Raw genomic sequence first — 16,179 nt, 5'->3', positions numbered from 1 at the left:
ACTCCACACTTCATAGCTGACTCTCTTTCTCTGCTTCCGTGATCAGAGCTTCTTTGCCTTCGTTTTTTGTCGTCTTCTCAAGCTTATCAACCCATTGAGGGTCTGGTTTGAACTCGCACCTCTTACTCTCTTTTTTTTTAAATCCTTCCGATTTTGTCAACCTCTCTAAATTTCTAGGTGATAGAAAAATCTAATCAGCTACGATCGATTATTAAAATCTAACAATATTATAATGTTAAATGAAAATTTGGCATTCAAGGTATCTACGGTGTGATCTGTATCAATCTAAATTGGAATCGAGTTAGTCTGTACAATAGTTTTTGTCAAGGTAGAAGGAAATTGAATTTAGCATACCATTGGAGAAACTGCAAATAAGATTTATACCAGAAAAAATGGTTTTAACACATATATAGTGGATAGCTCAGTTGGCAGAGCATCAGATAAAAGATTTGAAGGTCGCGATCAATTTTTTTCTCGTTAATATTGCTTTAAATATGCTATTTACGAGTCGAATTGATTTTGGATCTGCTTTGAGCTCTCAATATTCTCCTTGCTTGATATTCATATTTTCACACTAGTTGGAACACCATTTTGGTAACTTGGATTGCTTTTAAGCTTGTTGATGCAAAGATCAGACAAGCGGAAGTTATAGTAGGTCGATTTACTTCGTTTAAGATGGCGCAGAGAGCCGATTGTCTTAGCGGTGAATAATGAAAGGAGCAAACTCTCTCGTGGAGAGTTACGGAGAAAGATGAACCTTGCCAATTTCGTATGGACGAGGAGCTATAAGACCTCTTGTATACGAGTGAGGCGTTAATTGAGATACATTGTTTGCTCAATTTAAAATTAAAATATAAATACACTAATATTTTTAGTAAATGGGTGAAGAGTTGGCGAGAAGGGCCAATTATTAAATTACACATGTTTAGTACGGTTGAAAGTGTATGAAATATGCTAATTGAGCAATATTAATTGTCGAAACCGTTTTTTTGAAAACAAAAATTTTAGTTATCGACTTAAAAAACAAAAACTGGAGTCGCCACCGATCCTTTATTTAGGTGTGATCGGCCCACCTTAAAAATAATTTTGGTTTGCGAAATTTGAAAAAACAGGTTCGGGAGTCAGTTACGCACGAGGAAGGATTAGCACCCTCGTAACGCCCAAAATTGGTACCAAATTGATTTTTTTAATGCCTTGGTGTCGAAAATTTGAAAATATTTTAAAAGGAAACTTTTATTTCATGAATGGATTAAAATAAAAAGACATTCGTATTTTAAAGAAATAGAACACTACACCCAGTGAGTTAGGGCACAATGTTTTTAAATCTCCAAAATACTTGAATATTGTCTTTTGCTTTTGAAAATTCTTATTTCGAGAAGAAAATGTCATGACCAGTAAGTTAGGACCCAACATTTTGAATTCCCGAGAATAAGATTTTTATTTAAAACTTGCGAATTTATTGCAAAATAAATATTTGGCTTTCTAAATTCATCGAAAAATAATCGCGATCCAGTAAGTTAGGACCCGATCTTTCACGAGAATCATGAATACCAAATATTTAAAATTATAAAATATGATGGTTTTAAACAAAAAATTTTGACAAAACCAAAATATCTGATTTTGAAAGTGTGATGAAGGTTAATGCATAACATGAAATTTTAATTTAAATCATATGTATATATATATTTACAAAATAGAAAAAAATAAAATGTATAAGTATATACATAGATAAATCGTGAAAATTCGCATACGTATGTATTCAAATACATATATATATGTACAATACGTATATAGAGTAATGGAACACATGAAATAACAAAAAAACATTTATAATAACTAAAAATGTATGTATATTATAGAAAAGGTATAAATGAATGTTTTGAGTTATAAAATATAAAATGTGTATGTATATTTATATATGTATCGAAAAACGTTAATATATATATGTATGCCAAAATTATGAAAGGAAAATAATGATAAAATATATGCATGTACTTATAAAATATAAATAAAAATAAGTATAATATATTACAAAATATGAAAATAAAATAATAATGTATATATATAAAAATTAAAATATATGTGTGTATAAATATATATATTTATGAATGTAAAAAAAAATTATGAAAATAAAAAAAATCAAAGTATGCGTATGTATACATGGTAGTAATAATAATAATAATAACAACAAATGGGGACCTAATCAAAATTAAACAGAAATTGAGGTCAAAAATTAAAAATAAAAATAAAAAAAGCTAAATCATATTGCGCATGAAAAAGGGAGGACCAAAGAAATAAATATCCCCGCGTTTGGCCAAACGGCGCCGTTCCATTGGCGCATGCACATGGTCCCTGGACCAGATTGCAACAGGCAAGAAATTTCGTGGCGAAATCGAAAATACATAAAATACTGCATTAAAAGCAAAATAAAACAATGGGGACCAAACGTGAAAATTCCCCATTTAAGGCCAGAACGCGCGGACCCTGCTTGCGGGTCGGGTCAACGCGCGGATCTGGCCTCTTTAAACGGCGCCGTTTTACTCTTTAGTTTTAAAACAGTTTTTCCCTTTTTTTTTTTAAAAACATTTGCAGTTTTATAAAATTTAAAAAAAAAGCCGCTGTTTGTCTGCTAGGGTTTTGTACCCTTCTCTCAGCCGCCGCCGTCGTCTCAGGCCGATCCACGGCCTCAGTCACCCCCGTCTCCGATCGCTACGGAGATGGGATGAACCGCGACAAAGCCCGGTATGATCCTCCTAGCTTTTATATTTTAAGCGAAACATAAATAAAAAAAAACAAAAAAAAAGATCGAATCTAAAAAAAAATGATGAACACCTTCTGTTTCTGTCTCTTTTCGAATGCCCCCTCCCCCGTTACAGATTATAGAAGACCCTTTTATAGGCCGAAAAAAGAAATAAAAATACAATTATTTTGCTTGTTTTTTTCTCTTCGGACTCTTTGAGTCTGCATTCGCAGGTGAACGTGGAGCAAACGGCGCGCATGGGGTGGTCGATTCCGAGACGTGCGGCGCCTGGGAACTGCTGGAGGCGGAGTTGGGCAGACATGCGGCTGCTGGGTGCATTCGGGGCTAGGGTTCTCCTTTCCTTTTTTGTTTTTGGTGTATTGGGCTTGTGCAGGCCTGTATTTGTTGGACTGTTAATTTTATTTGGACTTGGGTCAATTGGGCCCTATTACATTAATTTTGGGTGTTTGCTTTGTAACTTTGTAATTTTATGTCATATTAGTATTCTTATCTTGAATTTCAGAATTTTAATTTGGATTTGATTTTTTTCAAGACGAAAATATTGATGTGACCTAAAACTATTGGAAAAGAGATACAAAGGACGTGACGTCACTGTTTCATACAATCTTTTCCCTTAGGTTAAGTATCTTAATAGGCTAGAAGCGGTTCTTCTATTAAATTTAGTGAACAGTTTCCTCTTAGGGTGTTTGCTGTATTTTTTTTGTTGAATTTAGTTAAGTGCATTAAGAGGCTAGAAACTATTCTAATAAATTTAGTTTCTTCTCGGACTGTTTGCTTTATAACTTTGTTAAATTTAGCTAAATGTCTTAAGGTTAGAAGCAATTCTTGTATTAAACTTAGCGGTTCTTCTATTGCATTTTAGTTATATATTTGTTTTGGTTATGGTTATTTGAATTGGATCTGTTAGGATTCAAAATTGGTTAGGGTACGGGTTTGGAAAAAGGTTTTAGACTAGTAGATTTGTGAATTAGTATAGATTGATAGAAAATCGGTAGTTGAACCAATTTTTAATATTTTTTAAATAGTTTTACAAAATTTTTAATGAATTATTTTATTGAATTGTTCAGACCAATTAAATTAATGTACCGGTGATCTGATCAATTTACATTTAATCATGTTTAAAAAATATAGATTACCAGTTAAATTAACATGTTAATATTTCGTGTTACATAGGTTGGAATATGTTTTTACATTGGTAGTTGAGATTTAATTTTTATATTTTTGAATTTTAATATAATCATCCAACATCTAAGATTAAAAAAAAAGTATAAAACGGATATTTAATTGATTAAATGCATAAGGCGCCAAACACATTTCAATGGCGCCGTTTTCTCCAATTCCTCCCGCCATGTTCTTCTTCCTTCTCTTCTAACCTGCAACTTCATACTTCAAAAAAGCTGATCTCTCTCCTTCCATGATCAGAGCTTCATTGCATTCATTTTCGTTATCTTCGCAAGTGATCCAGCATTGTTAACACTACAAATCTTGAAGTAGCCGCAAAAATGCTCATTCACGTTCTCTGGATTAAACTCTTAGGTACTCTCTTTGATTTCTTTTCTTTTTGTTTTTCATCTCTTTTAAATCATTCCAATTTTATCGATCTCTCTGTTGTGTGTTTGATCAAAGTTTACTGTATTTTCCATTTTTATTTTCTTTTACAATTTTACTGATGAGTTGAATCGATTTTCGATCGGTTTTGTATTTTTAATATATTTTCTCGATAACATTGCTTTAACTACGTCATTTTTAAATCGAATTGATTTTAGATCTTTGAATTTCCCTTATGAGTTGAATTAATTTTTAATTTTCAATCCTTTTCTTGATAATATTGCTTTAATTATGCTATTTACCAATCAAATTGATTTTGGATCTGCTTTAAATTTCTCTTGCTTTTACTATTTCACTTATAAGTTGAATTTATTTTGAATTCGATTTAGATTTTTCAATTTTTTTTTCTCAATAATTTGATAAGGCGCCAAACACATTTCAATGGCGCCACTTTCTCCTGTTCCTCCATCATGTTCTTTTTCTCTGCAACTTCAGAAAAGCCGATCTCTTTCTCTCCTTCTATTACCGGAGCTTCTTTGCTTTCATTTTCGTTGTCTTCGCAAGTGATCTAGCATTGTTAACACTACAAATCTTGAAGTCGCCATCGTCTCCAAAGAACGAATCAAATCGCTCTAAGGTACTCTCTTTGATTTCTTCTAAAGCCTTCAATTTTTATCCATCTTTCTATTTTTTTTAGAAAAAGATAATGCATTAAGATTGCTTTAATGTTCTATCATATTGTTTTGTGTTATCAATGTCTCTACGTTGTGATTTTGGATCACTCTAATTACAATAGTTTTAGGGAGGTTGAATTTAGGAGAAAACCTGCAAATAAGATTTAAAGTTGTAAAATTGAACAGTAAGCATCTGCGGGGATAGCTCAGTTGGGAGAGCGTCAGACTGAAGATATGAAGGTCACGTGTTCGATCCACGTTCACTGCAATTTTTATTTTTTGAATCGGGTTAATTGAGATCAGGGCAGGTCTAACGCTTGAGTATTCCTTTTTGGATCGAGTCAATTGGGGTCATTTTATTTTTTGAATCGGGTTAATTGAGATCAGGGCAGGTCTAACGCTTGAGTATTCCTTTTTGGATCGAGTCAATTGGGGTCAGGGTAGGTTTAAGGCTTGAGTTTTTTATTTTTGGGGTTGGTTCATAGAATTAATTAAGGTTTTGACATTTTGAGTTTGAATCATTTAAGTTCAAGGCTTAGATTCTTTTTTATAATTTATTACGAATTTGTATCATTCTTTATTTTTAGTCAAGTGTTGGATCCAGTTCATTGCATTTTTTATTTTTTGGATTGTGTTAATTGAGATCAGGGCAGCTCTAAGACTTGAGTATTCTTTTCTGGATTGAGTCAATTGGGGTCACAATAGGTTTAAGGCTTGAATTTTCTTTTCGGTCGGTTCATAGGATTAATTAAAGTTTTTAAAATTTCAAGTTTTGACATTTTGTGTTTGAATCATTTAGGTTCAAGGGGTTTTTTTTATAATTTATTATGAGTTTGTATTATTCTTTATTTTTAGTCACTTTAGGATTTTTTTTCTGTCCAACACATTAGGATTGAATCAATTCTGAGTTAAATTGGTTTTGTATTGAGTCAATTGGGATTTTAAAGCTCTTATGTTCTGAGTTTGAATTATTCGAGTTTAAGGTTAAATTTTTCTTTTTTTGGAGTTAATATGTAGTTTACCTTTTGAACATTGTTAGTACTTAAATTTATATTTTGTCAGCTAAATTGGTACTTTTAGACTAATATTGTTAGTTTGTGTTGACGTGACACGAATAATTAATTTAATGGTGATATGTGTCAATGTCTCAATATACTATGTAATGAGCATAAATTAAAATATATATATATTTAAAAGTAAATAAATTAATTAAAAAGCATAAATTTTTTTAGCTTTATTTTTAATGTGAAAAAAATTATATATATATTTTTAAAGGTTTTTTTTTGAAAATTTTGAAATTTATATGTGATATGTTAGTATAAACTAACGGTGTTAGTGTAGAATAGACTTGGCCATGAGTTAATTCACTCACTCTAGATTGAAGGCTCACCTGAAAAATTAGAGAGTTTAGATAAAAATACGAGACTCAAAAAATGAGCTTGAGTAAGTTTTGAGGCCAATTTTTTATATGGGCTGAGCCTTGAGCAAGATTTTTTTTGCTTGAGCACGGCCTGGATATATTATGTTATTAAAAAAAATCCAAAACTTAAAATAAAACTCACCCAATTAAATAACTCAACCCAAAATATAAAATTTTAAAAATTATATTTAATGTAATAAAATAATTATTATATTTATTTGTGTTTTTTAATATAATAAAATATTTATTATATTTATGGTAGTGTTTTTAATATAAATACTTTTCAATGTATTTTTCATATGTTAGAAAAAAATATATTTTAGTGATTTTTTAGTGCATTTAGTGTACTATAATTTTTTTTAAAAAATTTATTTTTAAATAAAATTGATCTAAAAAAATCAAATATGGACGTATTGGGTTGACACTGAGTTTACTTTTCTTAAATTGGATCAAGCATATGCAAAAATATAAACTCATTTTTCGAGTCGAGACAAGCTTAGAAAATTGATTTACATACCTTGTATGGACGGACCCATGAGCAAATATACCAACCTATATAACCGAATACAAATTCAAATACTATTTAAATATTTTTAGAGAAGTTCGAACAGAAAACTAAATATTATCTATTTTTTTAGTTCATTACGAGTTAAATAAATTTTTTTGTCATTTTAAATTTGGATATTTGAAGTTGCTTTTTCGAATTTTTTAGTTTCTATCTAATTGTTCAATCTAGTTTAGGTTGAAGTAAATTTGGATTAAGTTGATAAATTCAGATTATGAAATTTTTGAGGTAAAATCAAATTATATTGATTCAAATGGCGCTACTTTCTCCTCTTCCTCCGCCGCCATGTTTCTTCTTCCTCTTCATCTCTCAACACTTCATAGCCGATTCTCTTTCTCTGCTTCCATGATCGGAGCTTTCTTTGCCTTCGTCTCCGTTGCCTTAGCAAGTTTATCGACGTCATTGACTCTCTGGTTTGAACTTTCATCTCTTAGGTACTCTCTTCTTTGGTTTTTTTTTTGTTTTTAAATTTCTTTTTAAATCCTTTCAATTTTTATCAACCTCCCTAAATTTCTAGGTGATAGGAAAATTTTAATCAGCTACGATCGACTGTAAAATCTAATAATATGATAATGTTGTTAAATGAAAATTAGTCTGTAGATAAATTGTAGTCAGGGCAGATGAAAATTTGAATTTAGCATCTCATTGGAGAAATTGCAAATAGGATTTAAATTTTGAAAAGCTGTAGCATTCATTTGTGTTGCTTCATTGAGTCAATTTGGGTTATAAATTTTTCCAGCTTTATTTTTATTTTTTTGGATATCTTTATTGTTTTTATTGGTTTTCAGACTAAGGTAGATTTAAGGCTTTAGCTTGTTTTTTTGGTTCATCGAGTCAATTGGGGTAATGGTATTTTTAAATTTTGTAGTTTTGAGGTTGAATCATTTAAATTCTAAAGCTGGTGTATTTTTGGATTTATTTGCAACTATTTTAAATTATTTTTTATTTCAGTCACTTTCTATTTGGATTATTTTAAGTTAAATTGGTTTTGGATCGAGTTTTTAAAAATTTAAAAATTTAGTTTTTTTGAGTTTGGATTATTCAAATTTGAGGTTTGAATTTCTTTTTTCATTCATTATGAGTTTATATCATTTTAGGTTATTTATTCAAATTATTTTAGATTTAAATTGTTTAGAATTCAAGTGAATTTGAGTTTAGATAAATCTGAATTCAAGTTAAATAAAGTTAAATTATGAATTTTTTATAATAAAATTAGATTAAAATAAATTTGATTTTGAATTAATCGAATTGAATTATGGATGTGGATTAAAATTTACTGTTATATTAACTATTTTAAATAATCCCACAATAAAAATAAAATATCAAGTTATTTTAAATTAAAATACATAAATTAAATTTTAAATTTTAGCATCATAATGCATCAAAATATGAATTTCAGCAATCGTTTAAAGGGAAAAACTGAACGGCTCCCGGTAGATTTTCTGTTAAAGCGGGAAAATATTTAATTGGTTAATTGGGCAGAAGGCGCCAATCGCATTTCAATGGCGCTACTTTCTCCTCTTCCTCCGCCGTGTTCTTCTTCTCCTCGACGGTAACTCCACACTTCACGGCCGATCTCTTTCTCTCCTTCCATGATAGGATCTCCTTCGCCCTCGTCTTATTCGATCTATACATTTCAATGGCGCTACTTTCTCCTCTTCCTCCGCCGTGTTCTTCTCGGCGGCAAGACCACACTTCACGGCTGATCTCTTTCTCTCCTTCCATGATCGGATCTCCTTCGCCTTCGTCTTAGTCAATCTTCGCAAGTGATTCAACATGTCATTGACTTCAAATCCTAAACCAGTCGTCGTCACCGAAAGAACGAAGGAAAAGATGCAAAAATGCTCATTGACAGTTCTGGTTTGAACTCTCATCGCTTTCCTTTTCTATTCTTTGATGGTAAAATCGTGTTATAAAATTGTGAAGGTATAAGTTAATACAATGATAAAATTTAATATATCTCAATTTCAAAAAATTTATAATTTAATTTCTGCCTCTTAAATTTGACTTCGATCCTGAATATTAAGATTAATTATCGTATTGTTGTGTTGTTTTATATAATTGATTTGTGATAATAATATTTATGATCTTGTTAAGTGAAAATCTGGCATCAATATTTTACAGTGTGATCTGTATCACTCATAAATTGAAGTCGAGTCCAGCTTTAGTCTGTAGAACACTTAGACCTGTATTAAGTGTTATAGCTAGGGTTTCGAATGGTAGACATTTGGGTATACATTGGAGGGAATGAAGATAAAATATATTTCTTTAAGCACAGTTCTAAAAAGCGTCGGCGGGGATAGCTCAGTTGGGAGAGCGTCAGACTGAAGATCTGAAGGTCGCGTGTTCGATCCACGCTCACCGCATTGATATCTAATTTTGAAGATTATATTCTTTTAGTTAACTAAGTTCAGGTTGGAGCTTTTTTAGGTTCAGATTACCTAGGTTTGAAGATTTTTCTAATTAAGTTTGGGTCAATTTAAGCTAATTATTTTGGGTTTGGTTGTTTATTATCGGGCAAATATACATTTTTGTATTTGAACTTAATTTTAAACAAGTTTATTTTGTTCAAATTAGTACTTGAATTTGACTTTTTGATCTAAATTAGCACATACATTAAATGATTTATTTGAACCATGAAGCCAAATTCATATACCTAATTAAACTAAAAAAAGTTTAACTACCAAATTAAACTTTGAGGTCAAGTCCTTAGTACTTAATTGAACCTTGAAGCCAAGTCCAAATATCGAAAAAGTATATTTACCCTTTGTTTTCTTAATTGAAAAACAACAATCTTCCCTCATTGATGATTTCAATGCAAAGATTAGATCTAACTTTGCTCTCATTAGAGTACAAAATGGGTGGTAAATAAAACAAGGAAAAAAGAAGAAGAAAGCAACCTGTTTCTTTTGGAAATCCTTTAATGTCTAGGATTAGATGTTATGAATCTAAAATGCTCATGTGAAGTGGAGTGAGTGGCAAACTAGTTATGGGTGTTGGTTCTTCTTAGGCAAAACCAAGAAAATAACAAGATACAAGCTAAAGCTAGCTTTGTAGTTGTTTTACTTGTGCCATGAAACTAAACTAGAAAATAAGATTGTTAAAATAAAGTTTAGGTATATTGATAAAATATAATAAAATGTGATTAACTAAAACATGTTTTAATAAATTAAATAGACATGTCAATCGAGTCTATTGTTGTCAATACAAGAGAACGTGGGTTTGAGTGCGTTGAAGCGAATTATCTTCCTATTTATGAGTTGAAGAGGAGTTATGATTAGTTCTAAACATTGTTTCAAAAAAAATAAATTTGATAAAAAATAAATAACACGATAACAAACATTACACTAAAAACATTAAATTTTTTTGTACTTTAATTTGTTTACATTTTTTACTTTTTGTTGACTTTTTTAGTTTAATTTTAGTTTTTTTTCAAATACTTTAGTTTTGATATTTTTTACACCTATTATAAAAATATTTATAAATTCATTAATTTTTATATATTGGTCTTCTGCAACGTATTGGACCTATCTCTAATATATTCGACTTATTATTAACAATAATTTTGACTAATTGGTTAATGTTAATTACTTAGTTTCAAAATGAATTAATCAATAACTAAAATTTTTAAAAATCTTCAATTGATCCCTAACTGAATTAGATTCGTTGACTAATCGATTAACTAAACTAATTCGGTTTGGTTGGTTAATTCTGTTAAAATTAAAAAATGCACGCCCCTAAATATACTCTAAAACACAATGCTAAAATACGCCATTGTGGGTCATTAAGGGTTTTGGTTATTTCATATTTAGATAATTTCGAATTACTTGTTAGTTCATTTTGAATTTCGATTCATATTGTTTCAAATTTGAGTTAATTCACGTACTAGTCAATTTGAGTTCAATCTTTTGCCTATGACATTTTATGATGAAATTGATGGAATCAAGTTTGGATAAAACTCATAGATCTAATGAAGACTTATGAATGTCTTTTGCAATGATGATATTTCTAGGGACAAAGTTGGGGTTGTGTAAAAGCAATCATACTTAAACTTTACTTTGAGCCCCAACCCAATGTGGCTTTTGGTTCATGCCACTTAATAAAAGATATATACCTTTTTTCACTTAGTTGCTTTTGCCCTTTTTTTTTATGAGGATATGGATTATTGTATCAACCCCCATTGCCAATTTGCTTATCCAATTTTTCTATTTTGGCTTGACTCTCCTACTTGAAAACCTAAAAGACTCCAAAAACCCATGGGAATGGACTGATTTGTAGCTTCCATAGACAGTAGGACCACTTACCTTTGATGCCTATGCCTTTTTGATCTTTGATGTCTTCAATACTCAAGACATTGTTGATTATGATCTATTCCCTTTCACATTCACACTAATTCCTATATGCCTAATGCTTTGCTTGAAGTATTGGTTAACTTGAATCATCACTAATTTCTCATTTTAGTGTTTACATTCTATTATATCTCTTCCTTAATGTTGAAATTAATGATCGTTAAGCTCAAATGGTAATATATTCTAACAAGCACAAATATGAGATATGCTTAGTGGATGAGGTGCTCTCACTTGATACGGCTAGAGATGATAACAAGGCAATGTAGAGTTGTTTTTTTGCCCATCTTGACCTCTACAGATTTATCCTCAACATAACTAGACCCAACTAAAAATTAAATGTTAATTTACCCACCTCGAAAAATCAAAGATATACTTAGCTCTAACTTGATATACCATAGTTTTTAACTTTTTATTTTTTATTAATAATAATATTTTTTAATGATACTATTAATTCTTTTATAGGTATAGTTATGTTAGAGAAATACTAATATAAATTTTATTATATATATTTTAAACTAATATTATATGTAAAGGGTGTTTTGGTAAATATCTTGGGGCGAGGTGGATTTTCTCTAAACCTGACCTGACCCAACTAATTGAAGAATTAGACCTAACCCAAAACCAAATTCCCAAAAAAAAAAAAAAATTGACCCTATTAGATCAAGTTGGGTCAGAACCCGCGAAATCTAGGTTTTTTTACCATCCCTAGATACAGCTTTTAGAGGCACAAATAATACTTCAAAAACTTCTCTATGAAAGAATTCTCAAGGTTAAAATGGAATATATATACCTTGAGAATACAATACCGTCTATATTATTGAATTCGTTGGTTCCCAAAACTTCACAAACTTCTTTTAAAAGAGTCGAAAATCCCTGAGCAAAACTAATTGATAAATCTCTGAATTTTCTAACATTCAATTTTACCTCCTTGCTTCAAATTATTATGATAATATATATATATACATAAGATGGCAGCTTTGGTGAAAGAAGTACAATGATTTTGAGGAGCATGACAAATGATGTTATTTCATTTCATAAGGAAAAGGTGCCCACATGTCCACATTGACTAAGCTTTAGAGCCCTATATAAGTTGTATATAGGCATATGTGTTGGTAGGGTATTATGGTCTTGGACCATCATTTCCTTTATTCCTTGACCTTGTTTGAAGCCCTTCTAATACAGGACCAGACCAATGGCAAAAATATTGATGGGGATGTACTGAATAGTCACGTTGTTGATTACACCTATCAATGATTCCCCTTGTCTCTCAATCTATTTACTTATATTTCTCTTTTGGGGGCTCAACCATGGACCTACCTTTTTAGACTTCCATTTCACGCGTTTTCCATAAATTGTTTGAGTTTTTTATTACATCTATACATTCTTATCTTATCCCAAAAGTTTGATTTCATTAATACCGACTCAAATTTGATTCAATCTGATTTGGGTATAAAAATATTAATTACTTGAATCCATCTCATTCAAACTCGAAATTTATATGAACTTGAAATAATCAAAACACGAAAAACAAATCTCATATTCGAATGAAATGAACCCAAAAACAACTTAATCCACCAATTGACATGTCTGCTTTTTGGACTTCCATTTCACGCTTTTTTCATAACTTGTTTGAACTTTTTATTAGATCTATAAATTCTTACCTTATATGAACTTAAAATGATTAAAAAAAAATGAATCTCAAATTCGAATGAAATGAACCCGAAATGACCTAAGTTTAAAATTGACTCAAAAACCTTGAATTAATCTTATCCTAATTGATCGGACCCAAAACCAACTTGATCCACCAATTGACGTGTCTACTTTTTACCATATTGTTTCAATTAACTAAATATGTAAAGTTTTAATCTAATTGTGGTTTTACGCCTTTTACTATATTAAAATTTGAAATTTAATCTTTTTACTTTAATTTGACATAATTGAACTTCTCTACTTTTATTAATAGATGTAAAATTGTTGACATTGCTAATGGTTGTCATTAAAATGATAATGTAATCCTTTTTATTGAAAACTCTCTTACAGTAAAGATAGTTTAGACAACTATTTTTACAAAAAAAAATCCACGTCATCACTTTAAAACAGTAGTTAACAGCGTTATCAATTTAGACCTATTAATAACATTATGAAAGTTGACTTTGTATCCTAAAAACATTATAAAAGTACACATATATATATAATTAAAGTATAAGGATTAAATTTCAAAATTAGACCTAAAATTTTAATGGATGACCATCCGACTTTGTTAATCGAATCATTACAAACACTGATATATATATATATATGGAAAGGAGAGGATGGTAAATTGGTAGGTCCCAATATGTTTGTTTATAATGAAAAAAGAAGTAACGTTTGGTAGCAACTTCATCCAATGATGCTAAAGAAGAAGCTGTTTCATCTTTTTCATGTTTCCACTATGGCCCCCATTGATCCAATTCCTTTGTCATTTACAACTTTGCTCCTAACAACAATTAACAATGGCATAATTAATTAATAATTAATGAAAAGATTTTTAAAAAAATTGTTTAATTAATAAGAGGATAAATCTATAAGTTTGTGGAGATTAATAATAATAATAATCAATAATTGTGATTTCTTTGAGATTGTTGAATTGATAATCTAATTTATTATCTTTGTTTTTATTGTTGTATTATGGAGATATGATGTAAACCCCATTAGTTTAATCAAATATTGATAACATAATCAAGAATTTCAATTTTGATTAGATTTCATGAGATTGATATCTCATCATCTAAGAGATTGGTAAACTAACTAATCAAGTTGGGCCAGACTAATATTCGATTTTAGAACATTTTAATGTGTTTAAATCGGGTTTAGTTTAATCTAATAACATCACAATCATCTATCTCTTCATTCTTGAAAAGTTTTTCTTTAAATTATAAGGGTTTTTTTTTAGCATTCATTGTCTTTTTAGAAACATCCTCACCGTTCACTTGATCGTCATCTTGGAGACCAAGGGCATAGATAAAGGACAAGTGTTGGCATTTTGCCCCTGAAGATGGCAAAATGATTTTCTGGCTTTGTCCTTGTTGAAGACCCACCTTTTTCGTCACCCTTCCCCCTTTGCAAGGATCAGGTGGTTACCCTTGAGCGCTAGAATGAGACATTGGCAATGGCTCTATCCCTCTAAAATTTATGTTTCAGTCCCTTAAAAAGTTATAAAATATATGATAAAATTTCATTTTAACCTCTTAAAATAATAAAATTTAATTAAATCCTTTTAGAAAATGGAAAATTATAAGCTAATATAACGGTAAATTTACATTTTAATTCTCACACAAATTTATAACTCAATTCTAATCTCGATCTAATGTTATTGAATAATTTTAATTAGACATATTTTTAAAAGCATGTAAGTATGAATGAGCCGTTTATTCAACCATTTTAATCTAACATCTTTTAACACATGTATGGTTGGTAACTTAAGCACGTTACCATATTTTTACATTAATTATTAACTCAATATATATGGTTCAAAATGTACTACAATCTAATCATTATATGGTTCAACAAAAATAGTTAATTTTACTGATTGACTTTTAGCTCAATTGATATAGATATTTTGTTAATATAAAATTATATGGGCTCGAGTGTGTTGAAATACATTATCCTCCTATTTATGAGTTGAGGAGGGGCTATGAGTAATTCTAGATATTGTGTCAAAACGAGCAGACATGATCAGAACCTATAATAAGATTGTTCAAAAAGAAACAAAAATAATCATCTTCAAAGAAAAAAATAGTTAATAAAAAAAGTTTCTGCCAAACTATAGTTAATATTGGGTTATTTTCTAATGTCACATATATATTATGTATAAAAAAATATTGATTAAATTTAGTGTTAGTAACCATTTATTTAAAAATTAAGAGAAATAACAAAGTTCCATAAAATAGGGAAATTAACATTAATATTTTTTTTGTAAAAATACATTTAAAATAATCATTTTTAAAAATAATTTATTTTTATTGTTAAATTTAGAATATTAGAATATTTTATTAAAACTGAAATTACATTTATACTCATTTTAAATTACATTTCTTTAAATTAATTACATGAAATCAAAAATATTTAATAAATTAAAAATCAATAAATATGCAAAATTAAATGCCACGTATGTTACATTAAGAACTAATTTAACCATTAAGGATTTTTTTAATTTTTATTAGACATTAAAATGCAATGAGAAAATGATATATATTTTTTGAATAATTTTATAACAAATTCTAATCATATCTGTTTTGTTTTTTTGGTACAATGTCTAGTCTCTCCTCAACCTATAAATAGGAGGATAGTGCGCTTCAGTGTATTTGAAACGACGTCCTCTTACATTGACAACAATACCCATACTAATTAAGCTAAGACTCAATCAACAAAACTACAATTTTATTTTAATTTCACTAATCATTTTCATAATCTATCATTCCATTTTATTATAACTTATTCCAAAATATTTTATAATTATATATATATATATATATATATAAAAGTTGTCTGCTTTAATTCTCCAAACCCAATTGGCTTGTTCGTAGTAGGTCTATTATCAACCTCAGTAGTCAATTAACAATGATAAAATCATCTTCTCAAAGAATAAAAATAAAAATTAATAATTCTATTATAATTATTATAATAAAAAACCATTGGGAATCCATTATTTTAAAAAAAATGTGAAGAATTGACTGAATTTCCAACAGCTAATAATGATAACAAATTAAATTAAATTAAAACGTATTAATTAATTATTTTAGTTTAATAGTCGCCATCACATGCTTATGGGTGGTGCGTCCATTTCATTTATACATATCACAAAATAAATTTTTTTAAAAAAA

At 29.3% G+C, this 16,179-nt stretch overlaps 1 long non-coding RNA gene and 2 other non-coding genes across 3 annotated transcripts; all 3 read left to right on the top strand.

The window, feature by feature from the left end:
* Positions 1-2,234: 2,234 nt before the first annotated feature.
* On the top strand, positions 2,235-3,257 carry LOC107935571 (uncharacterized). Its single transcript, XR_001694226.2, has 2 exons — positions 2,235-2,742; positions 2,961-3,257. It is a non-coding gene; the product is annotated as an uncharacterized lncRNA (long non-coding RNA).
* A 1,921-nt stretch (positions 3,258-5,178) lies between these two features.
* TRNAF-GAA (transfer RNA phenylalanine (anticodon GAA)) lies at positions 5,179-5,251 on the top strand. The gene has a single exon. It is a non-coding gene; the product is annotated as a tRNA-Phe (tRNA).
* A 4,010-nt stretch (positions 5,252-9,261) lies between these two features.
* On the top strand, positions 9,262-9,334 carry TRNAF-GAA (transfer RNA phenylalanine (anticodon GAA)). The gene has a single exon. It is a non-coding gene; the product is annotated as a tRNA-Phe (tRNA).
* The last annotated feature ends 6,845 nt before the right edge of the window (positions 9,335-16,179 follow it).

This window comes from Gossypium hirsutum, chromosome D06 (assembly GCF_007990345.1).
Source record: "Gossypium hirsutum isolate 1008001.06 chromosome D06, Gossypium_hirsutum_v2.1, whole genome shotgun sequence".
Classification (NCBI taxonomy): Eukaryota; Viridiplantae; Streptophyta; class Magnoliopsida; order Malvales; family Malvaceae; genus Gossypium; species Gossypium hirsutum.
The sequence above is the reverse complement of the archived record's forward strand: the minus strand, read 5'-3'. Positions and strand labels throughout refer to the sequence as shown.